The 12,511-nt window shown below is 37.7% G+C and overlaps 1 long non-coding RNA gene across 1 annotated transcript in view; it reads left to right on the forward strand.

The window, feature by feature from the left end:
* LOC148757627 (uncharacterized) overlaps window positions 1-12,511 on the forward strand; it is a 329,614-nt gene that overhangs the window by 6,129 nt on the left and 310,974 nt on the right. The gene's annotated exons all lie outside the window — the stretch shown is intronic.

Consider the following 12,511-nt stretch of genomic DNA (forward strand, 5'->3'; position numbering starts at 1 on the left):
GATATGCACAGATGCATGAAGATACCTGGGAGATATACAAGGAAATGTTCACATTGTCACTTCCAGGAAGTGGTTTTCAGAGTCAAAGTGCCATTTCCTGTTGCATTGTTTGATTTTTTTAAAATCAGGTTTATCTATGTTAATCATGTTTATTAAATGCAGTTGTTTATAAAAAGTAAATCTTCTTGCCCATAAACCATCACATGCAGAGATGATAATTTCAGGAACAAGATATGCCACTTTGCAATTATAGCATCTTGTGACATATGGAGGAATATATTTCCTCTATAATTTTGATCAATAAAAGGCATCCCCTTTACTTGTTAGAGGCTTAAAAGAGACAGAGATCCTTTGGTATGCATGGCAAATGCATCTGTAGCAGGAAGAACAGCTTGCATAATTTAAACTGGGGCCTAGGACTGTCATCTTATATCATGGGACACTAGTTCATATCTGGGCCACCAATACATGTTTAGTGATACAACTGACAACGGCGTCTTGAATTTCAGAATTGAACAGCTAATACAGATATTCTATTGCCTGAAAGCACTGGAGTATAGTACTATTTACACAGAGACACGAGAAATTAATCATCTAGATACAGCCAGTTAAATATGCACACCTCTGATTACTGAATTTAAACATTCCATGTGGTTTAAGGCAATTAGCTTTGCACACTTGGGGGAAATGGGAAGTGTTGTGTCTCGGGAAGGGCAGTGTGGGCTTGTGAAAGAATCCATGACATATGAAGAGAGTTAACCTAAGTCGTATGCACTGAGCGTGAAATAGGAATTGCAGTGCTCAGAGCCACCCGTTAAGACCCTCTTATCTCCCGGCTGAAGGAAACAACTTTGCGTGTTGCCAGTGCTGGTGAGGCAGCCTCCTATGTTTATCACAAATGGGGGCTGGGAGGCTCGTTAAAAGGATTTTATACTCCTTTGGCTTCAGCACAAAACCAGCTGCAGAAATAACCACCCCCCCACACCACCATCACCAAACAAAATCTATTAAGCACCCACGTCCACATGGATTCTATCAGAGCCAGGATAATGGAAATCAACTCCAAATCCAGCCAACATAGGGGTAAATGAACCTTTTTTTATCCCGTATCCCTATTTTCAATAGAATAACCTGATTTTTCAGGGTTATGGGATATTGTTTGTTTCTACATTTCATTTCAGACATGGGAGCAGCTCTTAAGCTGAGGAATTAGAAGGTAAACCATACGCAAAACCCCATTATTTACAAAGTTATTAAAATTGCAAAGTCGTGAGACAATTGACCGTTCTGAGTCCCTTCTCTAGGTTAGCTCGCTTGAGATTACATTTAGTGAAAGTCACAGGATGATGAAAATCATCTTTTCCTTTGTCCTTACCCTTCACAGAGTCTTAATAGAAACATTTTATTCCTGGTGGCAAACTTGTGTCCTTTTGGCAGTACGTTTGGTTCAAGCTCGTATTTATCTATCCTTCAAGTTTACAGTCCTCCTTTCCCAGGGCATTTTGGCCGGACACACCCTTCAGAAAGATAGAATCAAAGTCTAAATGTCTATTTCCCCTCTGAAGTATGCTCCCAATGGGTTGACAACTGAGACTAAAATGAGGCCAGATAGATGCCTGCAGATGGAAGAGCTATTTATACGGAGTTCTCTTGACACCTGATGGCATCATAACCACTACCCTGAGTCATGTACCCCAAGTATGATTCCAGATGCGACTCTGACTTATTCAGGAAATTCTGGAATATGGGGTACAAACTACCCTTGCACATTTTAAAAGCAATGGGAAAAAATGACACAGAAGAAATCCTTCTTTTGATACACTTCATTATACCTGGGAATTATAACCCAGCACTCTGAATTATATAATTTACCTTTAGGGCTGTGCATAATCCTGGTAAAATATTCATTACATCACATAGGGTAACTGGATAGAAGTGAGTTTAAAAATGGGAGAGAGATTATTAAGGAAAGAATTCGGTGGGGTCCCTACTATATCCATTAACGAAAGACTAGGAGATAGCCCTGAAATTCCAGTAACCTTGATGAAGAATGAGAAATTATGATGATCACATCTTTGATCTTTTCTCCTGGCTTTTAGCATCTTCACTTGTCATTTGTCCTAAAATTAACCTAATCCTTAAAATTGTCTGTGTTTCACACAGAGAGAGGTTTGGTGAAAAACTTTGATCATTTCTACAGATATTCATGTATTTGATTCTTGCATCAGCATTTGCTCTAGCCTAAACCTAGACCTAAATGTCACTATTGGAACAAATAATTGCATGGCTGCTAGGCATGTGTTATTTACAGAAGAAAAGGATAGTCATAAGGCCTTTGGATCTAGCCTTTTTCTTCCCATTAGGAACCAACTATGAGGACAACTGCTTATTTATTGAGGCAAGACGGAGAAAGACAAAAATGCTACCTAGAAAGATCTGTGGTGACAGGTCCCTAACTACTGCATTTCCCACCATTCTTCTTGGAAATGTTATCTCGATGTACATCATCTTCCCCATTCCCCAGCTCTTGTCAAGTTCATCGCGTCATTATTGTTTCCTCCTTCCTATCAGTTAGGTCTCAGTTTAAATGAACCATCTCAGAAATATATTCTCTGATTATTATAACCAAAGTAGTGATTACCCCCACCGATTTGTTTTTTTTTTTCTGTAGCAGAAACATTTTGGTTTTTACTTCATGGCACGTTTTAGAATTTTTGTTATATATTTCTGGTTCCTTTAAACATATCACCCTGTAGTGTAATCCGGATGAGGGCAGGGGCCAGTGTGTTTTAATTACCTCTGATACCTGGCTCCAAGCCTGGGAGTCTCTGGCACGTGGCAGGTCCTGGATGGATACTTGTTACATGAATAGGAAAGAATAGGCATGCATAGGGCTATTGGTCGGTGCTTCAAAGTAACGCATGGACAACAGCTATTTAAATATTTTAACCCCTTGGAAAACCAGACATCAGGGTAATGAGAACTGAGTCTGATGCTTTTGTGAAGAAATTTCATTCTTACCCCATCGTGTTATTTTCTTGCAAATCTCCACTGTTGTTAAATCAGTGAGGTTCCCTGATGTTGATGTTATGTATTCTGATTTTCTTTCAGCATTTTTATGTGTATACATTATTTCCACTAACAAGGGAAGTCTGAGTCACTAGGCTTATTTTCACTTTTCATTTTCTTGTGTGCTAAACCAATGAGTACAATTTATTTCAGTAATATTGTTATGAAATTCCCTTTATTAATTTATATCCCTCTTATGAAACAGTATGACATCTTTCCATTAAAAATACAGTTGCTACATTGTAATAATGTGAAAACAAATCTAACATTGGGATTCTTAAAATGTGGTATATGGGAAAATTATTCAAGTAATACCAGGAAAAAGAACAACTTGTAATGAAAGAGCAGAAATAATGACATTTACCAGTTAGATTTCATTATTAGGTGTATTGGTTAGAAATTACATTTAGCTTCAGGTAAAGGAGACCCTAATATAGTAGCCTAATGAAATTGGGGTTGTATTTATCCCAACATAACAGAAAATTGTTTGCCTGGTGATATGAGGTTAGGGCTCATAGATGTTTGGGATGGGTTCTAGGATTCTCTTAGCCTTTTCTTTACGGTGAATTTGTCACAAGATGGCTATTGAAGCTCTGGTTGTCACTTCTGCATTTCAATCTGGAATAAAGGTAAAGGGATCACTTTTTTTTTTTTTTTTTTTTTGCAAAATTCTCAGGTAGCTTCTGCTTGTATCATATTGGCCAGAGCTGGATATCATAACTGTCCTTAGCTGCAAGGAAGGTTAAAAATATATGTTTTTGCTGGAAGTCCTGGGAAATCAGGGTTATCTTAATGATGAAGAGAGGAAAAATGGCTGCTAGTTGAAGAAGTCATGATTTTTCCAAAGTAGACAATTCCGCCCAGGAAAAATGCATACTTAAGATGATTGTGTATGTTTAATGGTCAAATTACTAGTGCCACCCTGAAACTTGGTGATGTGATATAACGTACATTTTGCATTGTACGCTTCAGGTCTCCTTCCTCCTACCTCCTATGTAAGCATCATGCATTGGAGAGAGAATGGAAAGGTTAAGACTTCCTCTTTATGAGATGAAGTGTGATGATAATGTCTTATGGAGGAAAAACCAGGTCAGAGCTTGCCACTTGTGTGCAACCTACACTGCAAGAGCAAGGAAGTATTTTTGCCAAAGCTAAGAACCAACACTCTGTAATTTCTTCTTCTTTTGCATGTAGGTATTCAGTTGTCCCAACAGTATTTGTTGAAAGTACTGTTCTTTTTCCATCACGTTATCTTGACATCCTTGTGGGAGATCAGTGTCCTTAGATGTATGAATTTATATCTGGTCTCTCAATTCTGTTCCATTGATTCATATTTCTATCCTTATGCCAGCATCACACAGTACTGATTACTGGAGGTTTTTCATAAGAATTGAAATCAGAAAGTAAGAGTCCTTAAACTTTTTTCTGCTTTTGCACGGTTGTTTTGACTATTCTGGGTCTCTTAAATTTCCATAAGAAACTTAGGAGTACTTTATCAAATTCTGCAGAAAAAGCAACTGGAATTTTGATAGGGATTGTGTTGAATCTGTATATCAATTCGGGGAGTCCTTCCGTCTTAGCAATATTAAGTCTTCCATTCTATAAACTTCTTCATTTACTTCAATGTTTTGTCCTTTTCAGTATGCAAGTCTTATATTTAATTTTATGCATTCGTTCGTAAGGATTTTCCTTTTTGTTGAGATTGTAAATTTTTTTTCTTATTTCCTTTATACATTTCTCATTGCTAATGTATAGAAATAGAACTACATTTTCTATATTGCTCTTGTATCTTACAAATTTGCTGAACTCGTTTATTAACTGTGATAGTATTTATTTATTTTTTTTTTGATTATTCAGGATTTTTTGTCTTATAAGATCATGTCATTTGCAAATAGAAAGAGTTTTTCTTCTTACTTTTCAATCTGGCCAACTTTTATTTATTTTGCTTAGCTAATTACTCTGGCTAGAACCTCCTGTACAATGATGAATAGAAATGATGAAAGTGACATCTTTGTTCCTAATCTTAGGGGAATTGTATTCACTCTTTCACCATTACGTACGGTGTGGTTACAGCTTTGTTTTGTTTTGTTTTGTTATGATAGATGCCCTTTAAAAGGTTGACATCATTTATGTCTATTCCTAGGTTGTTGATTTAAAAAAAATAATAATAAATCGGTGTTGGATTCCGTTTAATATTTTTCTGCATCTATTTTGATGATCTGATGATTTGGGTTTTATCCTTCTTCTATTAACATGGTATATGGATTGATTTTCATACACTAAATAAGCCTTGCATATCTAGAATAAATTCTACATGGTCATGGTGTACAATCCATTTTATATATTCCTAGATTCAATGTGATACTATTTTGTTGAGGATTTCTGCAGGTATATTCATAAGGAATATTAGTCTCCTGTTTATTTCAATGATTTTCTCAATATTACAGGGTAATATTGGCTTTATAGAATGAGTTGAGAAGTGTTCCCTCCTCTTTATTAATTTAAAGTATACGTGTGAATTATTTTTAAGTATATAGTAAAATTTGCCAGTAAAGCTATTTGGTCCTGTGCTTTTCATTGTTGAAATTTAATTAATTAACTAAATAAATTAATTGTTCGGATTACTATTCTATCTCTTTACTTGTTATAGGTCTATTCAGATTTTTTTTATTTCTTCTTGAGCCATTTTCAGTAGCTGTATTTTTGTAGGAATTTGTTGTGTCATCTAGATTATCTAATACATATATTGGCATACAATTACTCATAATGTTCCTTTGACATCTGTTTATTTCTGTAAGGTCAGTAGTAATGTCTCCACTTTCACTCCTCATTTTGCTAATTTGAATCTTTTTTTTTTTTTTTTCTTTATCGTTTTTGTAGAAATTTGAATTAGAGATACTAGAGTAGGGTTTAAAACCTCTCCCTCAATACACAGGAAAGCAAAAGAAACTCATAAGATGGTTAAGATGAGTGATATGGAAAAAAAAAAAGAAAGAAAGAAAATACAGAAACTGTGTAATTAATTACTTGGTTTTCAAAAACATAAAGTTACATAAAAAGCACTGATCTTAAATGTGGAAAATTTATCTGAGATAAAGAATAAATGAAACTACAAATTTAAAACGATGACCTCTATTAGGCAGAATCAATGAAAAACAGCACCAAAATGTATCAATACATATTTATTGTGTTTCTACCATGGGACAAGTACTTACCTTATATATCAAAAATAAGTCAATCTGTATCTCACTTATTCTTCACAGTAATACCATAAAGTAGTATTAATTTTTGTTCCTACTTGACTGATTAAAAAATGGATTGCCTGTGAAATCTGAAAAGTCAACTCATAGAAACAGACGGTACAATGGGTGTTTCCAGGGGCTGGGAAGTGAGGGAAATGGCGAGATGTTGGTAAAAGGGTACAGATTTCCAGTTAGGAGATTAATAAGTTTGGGGAATCCAATAAACAGCATGATAACTACAGTGAAAAGCAAAAAGGAAAATAGAAGTTCAGAGAGATTAAAGGAACTTTACCATGGTCAGAAAGCTAGTACTACGGCATGCGGGGTTTTAATCCGAAGATGTGTTCTCCATTGCTCTTGCTCCACCAAATACAGCCTTCCCTTGTGATTCTTACCTGCCCTTTGTTGTGTTCGTACGCACAGCATTCGACAGGCAGACCTCAGAGATGGTGCAGGTTCGCTTCCAGACCACCATGCAAACAGCACAATAAGCAAGTAGCACAATAAAGCAAGTAGCACAATAAAGTGAGTGGCAATGCGTCTCTTATCTTGTGGTGGGTGTACCTTCAGTTTGTAGAAACACAACATTTGTGGAGCACAAAAAAGTGAGGTATGCCTTTATCCATTTGGTTGTTGAAAAAAATAAGATGGATATATATATATATATATATATATATATATATATATATGTGTGTGTGTGTGTGTGTGTGTATAATAAAAATATATATAGAATAAAATATATAGAGAAATATATATATGTATAGAATAAATATATATAGAGAATAAAAAATAAGATATATCACACACACACACACACACACACACGAGCAATGTTGACCAAAGTGTCCACTTATATATATTTTATATATATATATATTTTTCAGCAAGCTGAAATATTTTACTAGAAATATTTAGCATTTGTTTCTGATTATACATAATCATGACCTTACATCAATTGAATTCAATAAGAATTGATTTCTTGTTTTGTAACTTAGGATAAAACCAGGATGCTCAAATGAATATATATATATATATATATATATATATATATATATATATATATGAATATATATATTTTTTATGCTGTTGTTCAATGTACAAAATGAAAACACTGCATCCACTAAGGACTTGCATTGCTTTCCACCATTTGGTTTATGAAATTTACTTCATAATTAAGTACATGTTTGGACCTGAACAATAACTGGTGATGAATGAGACAGACATTGCATGAGGAAACCCCAGACTCAGCATCACACCCTTTTTTCATCCTTGGACAGCAACTTTCCAAACAGGTGCTTGCATCTTAATGAGATAAGATGGGCAACTTCTGAGGAAGAGGATACAGCAAAGTAGGATCAGTAAGCAAAAGGCTGGATGAGTGGCTGGAGAAATCTCTGGTGACTGGAAGAGACAGTGATTGTTTGCTGTCATGGAATCCGTGTTGAAGGGTGTTGTAGTCATGCCACGGGCCTCAGCCGAGGGTGCGGAAAGGGGCGTGATTTGTAGCAGCACCTTTAAGTGTTCTTTCCTTCAAGTGGCATCACTCTTTGCTTTTCAATTGTGGATTTGAGTTGAATTGTGGAGTTTGTCTCATTGAGAATGTCAGATTTGGGGGCGGAATGCGTGGGTGTGATTTGTGGTTTCCAGTCTTTAGCAGCTGAGTGTCTTACCCTCCCTGTGCCTTGATTTTCTCATTTACAAAGGGTGGCTGTGGAGCTTAAATAATCTCGACCAGGAAAGGAGTTAGAACAGTGACTTGTACAGAGCAGGGTCTCCGTCACGGTAATGGTACTGCACTATTATCACCAAGCTAGATTTCTTCTAAGTCACTTGCCAACTGATCTCCAACAAAGTATTAGCTCTTTCAATTAATGTGTTTATACTTAAGGGTATTCACATTTAATTAAATGACTCTGGAAGGTGAGAAAACCTTCCAAGTCCTAAGGACAGGACATCTAATTGTGGGATTTCAGACACTTTGTGTCAGGCTCCAGGAGAGGAAAGGTGGCTATCACAGCAGTTTGTGTGCCTGGTACCCCTGGAATTACTGTGTATGGGCAAATGCTTTCTCCATCTGTCTGAAGTGGAGGCCCAGAACAAGGAATCAGCAGAGAAAACAAAATCTAAACTCATGGGAGCAAAGTGGGCACTGACTGAAGAAAGAGTAGAGGGGAGTTTCATGACAGTATGACTGTCTTTTGTATACTCTAGCTGCTTAATGGAGTGAAGTCGTGACATTCTTCAAATGCTATTGAAATGACCTTGATGTGTGGCTTAACGTGGCTTCTACACAATCCCACTTGAGAATATGGGAATGAGTGACCAGTTGGCTAAGTCTGTTTAGAGAGCAGACAATGTGATGAAATTATCTGAACACGAGTGTGCGTGTAGATGACATACCTCAGTGACCTTTGATTATCCTCTATAAATTTTATATGTGTAAGGAAGTCACATTAACTCATGAATAACCAACCAAGTAAACCATGAAACAATGAAAACAATCTAAGAATATGGTAGGACTTTTATTCTTCCCGTATATCTAGAGTTACACATTTGTGTCTGAGTTGGGCGCTCGCAAGAATGAATTCAAAATATAGAGCAAGAGAGCAAGCAAGCAAGCAAGCAAGCAAGAAAAAAAAGAAAGAAAGAAAGAAAGAAAGAAAGAAAGAAAGAAAGAAAGAAAGAAAGAAAGAAAGAAAGAAAGAAAGAAAGAAAGAAAGAGGGATGAAGGGAGGGAAGGAAGGAAGAAGGAAGAGAAGAAAAATGGAAGTACAAAAGTTTTGGAAATCAAAGAATGAAGTTAAAATATTAGGAGAGTGGGGCTGTTACTTACCCCTCCAGCTCGGTATGGGGCTCATCACTTGACCTGATGAAATGATTAAGGTTGGGAGGATCAGAGAGGTGAAACTTGACTGCTGTTCTTTGGCCCTTGGATGGCAAAGGTTCCGCTCTCTTCCTTTGAGTTATTTCATGACGTTTTCTCCTGATATATGAGCCATTTTGTTCAAGATACTTTGAGTCGGCTCCCTCTGAAAGCATTCCTTCTAACCTCCACTGGCATGCCTTTTCTTCCCTGCTTCACCTGATGAGACCCTTTCTTGAAATCCTACATGATGCAAGTTGGGGTGCAAATCTCCAACAGCGGTGACTGCCAGGCCGTTCACTCTTAAGCGTTTCAAGAAGCTGGATTAAGCCTGTCACTGTTGTAAAGACTACCTGTTAAAGAGAGATTCTAAGGACCTTACTGACTATTTGGAGAAAGTTCTCCTGGTTTCCCTGTGCCTGATCCTTAAGAGAGTGAGCCATTGCTGAGTGAAACAGATGCATTCTTTATAATGATGAGGTCATTTTTACGCTTATTAGTCTTTAAAGCAAGCTGTTTCTTAAAGACTCCAATTGGATTTGAGAGCGAGAGAGAGAGAGAGAGAGAGAGAGAGAGAGAGAGAGAGAGAGAGAGAATGACGTATATAGACAGGGGAATAAAAGAGAGATGCTTTTGTGTGTATGCGTCCAGGTATTTTATTAAAAGTTTCAGTGGCTTCTCCGAGAGCAAGGTGTCTGTACCTTTAATCATTTTCATTTCAAAAACAGAGCCTCGTATGCCCCTATCTTCAGCTTTCCCAGAGGGCAGCGAGGCCGACTTCAACCACATTCATTTCTCTTTATGACGGGACCAATGCTGCCCCAGGTCTTCAGAACTGCCTCGAATGTCTGCAAAAGTAGATAATGAAGAGGATATTAGAATTGTAAACAAGAACAATTTTGTAATAAAAACCATATATTTTCTCCATTGGACTTCAGGCTTAATACTGCGGCAGCAAAAGTGTTGCGAATCATAATTTGTTGATGGCTCCCGAGCATTAGTTACAGCCAGCGCGTGTGCAGAAGGGGCCAGTGAGTCCCCTTGGCATCCCATTAAAGACCATCTCGCGTGGGTAATTGCCATTTCGTTGCTCTAACGCATCTCCTCCATTTGATTTTCCATCATGCTCTCTGATGAAAAGAACGTGTGCGTTCAACTTCCCGGGACGCTTGCAGAGACTTGGGCCCTCACACAGAGGTATTTTGCACAAGTTTCAAGGACTGATTAATAGTGACTGTGAAAGGATCACCCTGCTGGAAATCAAAGGAGACCCATGTCCAACCCTGGACTACCTTCAAAAGGTTTAGGAAGAATCCTGATTGGATCCTTGAAAAAAAAGAAGCAAGCGTTTCTCTCTCCCGGCTCTGTGTTTCTTCAGCAACACGTCCCGCCTCTATCTATTCATCTTTCTTGCTGACAGGGTTTATGAGTCTGATACAATGAACTAAGAAACAGTAGATTTTCCCCAAGAAACAGAGTGTTCTTCTTTGTTTGTCTGCAAGGAATGTGGGAGCAAAGTGTAAAATGCAAGCGTTATCATCTGTTCCTACCCTAAACGGGGCCCTCTTCTTGTTCTAAGGTGCATGGCAGCTGAGAAAGTTCATGCTGTGCTAAACCTTTTGTCTTTCTCTCATCCTTTGTTGTCCTGTTTCACACGGAAGAAATCTGAACACATAATCCTAGACACATACCAATTTCCAATGATAGGGGTTTTGTTTGCATTTCATATCTGCTTTTATTATACTCAGTGGCTTATAGTCCATCATCGATTCCCTGAATTTAGTTTTGCAAGAGAAATATAGATAGATGCAAAGCCTCTCAGTTTCCATTGAGACCTTTTCTTATCGAAGGTAATAAAGCAGATGTTATGTTTTCAATTAGCCAAAACTTCTTTGCACATTTGTATGATTTTTCCAGATTGGCGCTAGCACAACAGCATGCGTTTCCAAAAAGACAACAGTTATTCCAACCTAAAGTAAGATGGCAAGCGCTTTAATTTTGAAATGAAAAGAGAAGGCACAGCGTGTTTTATGAGATCTTTTGAAATGTTATGATTGTAAAAACTAAGGGCAGAAACCTTTCATCTTCATCTATTAGCATCTAATTCCCTTTCCTGCGGCTGGTGTGTTCAGGGGGCCAGGTGTGCAAATCATCCCGGAAGTGTGATCAGGCTCATGTGGGTGCCATTCAGGTGAGCTGGGGTGACGGGATTCGATGCCGTGACATAGCTCACTTGGCTTGACACCAAGTGCAAGACAAAAATGAGCACTCTTCTATTATTTAGTCACCTGTCCAGAGGTTGGAGGGAAAAAAAAAATTCTGTGTATAGATTTCGCCTAAGAGAGCAGAGATAACCACCTTGCCTTCTGTGTCTAATAAGATGTGAAAGGGGCCAGAAATAATTACATTGTATTTTTCATGTAAAAGCCTGAGAAACAAAACGTCCTGAACACTGGCTGTGATTCCAGTCATTTTCAAATGAAAAGGGCTATTTGTTTCCAAATCACAGCAGCCCCTGGAATGCATACGTTAATGGCTCAGAAATCCTCATTTTGCCAAGTAAAATTACCTGGCAGTAATTTAGTCAGTGCCTGCTTTCTCCTGCTGACTGGTCAGGAGCTATCAGCCAGCTCGCAGCTGTGGGCTGAAGCCCGACCATTTTTTTTTTCTTTTTTTTTTCCCTAGGACAGGCAGTTAGTTAGTAGAGCCATCAGTGCGGCATCTGTCATCCTGCTAGGCCCAAATTGTTTTCTATGATGGATGTCACAGTCTGTATGATCAAAATAGAAGCCCTGCTGCTTTTAATTGCAAAATCGGAGTACTTGCACATTTGTTATTATGCCGAGGTTATTACCTCACACAAAATGAATTAACAGGTGAAAATAATTGATGAGAGGCATCTAGGGATTTTTAGCCTCTTCAAAGAGACTCCGTAATTATGGAATAATGAATGTTCTGAGACATATCTGTGGGGGGCAGCATGAGACCACCAAAGATCTCTTCAGATTGATGATAAATTCTCCTAAATTCTACGGTAATACTGCTTCAATTTACTTAGCAATTAGTTTAATAGGCCTATGTGATTCATGATAACGTACTGAGAATTTTTGAATAAGTCTGTGCCATCCATCTATAAATTAAGCTACTTACCTCAGCTTTCTTCCCAGAGTGTTGGAAAATGGGAACAAATCAGACTTCCTCTAACAAAGATGACATAGGATAAGGGTTTGGGTTTCGGAAGTACCTGAGTCAGTACTGTTGGTACGTCAAATAATTTCTCACCCCTCTCCCAGTGGCTCGTGGAAGGAGCCTCACCAAACATTGTCCAAATATAGTT

This window comes from Rhinolophus sinicus, chromosome 7 (assembly GCF_057876585.1).
Source record: "Rhinolophus sinicus isolate RSI-liver-muscle chromosome 7, RSI-T2T, whole genome shotgun sequence".
NCBI lineage: Eukaryota > Metazoa > Chordata > Mammalia > Chiroptera > Rhinolophidae > Rhinolophus > Rhinolophus sinicus.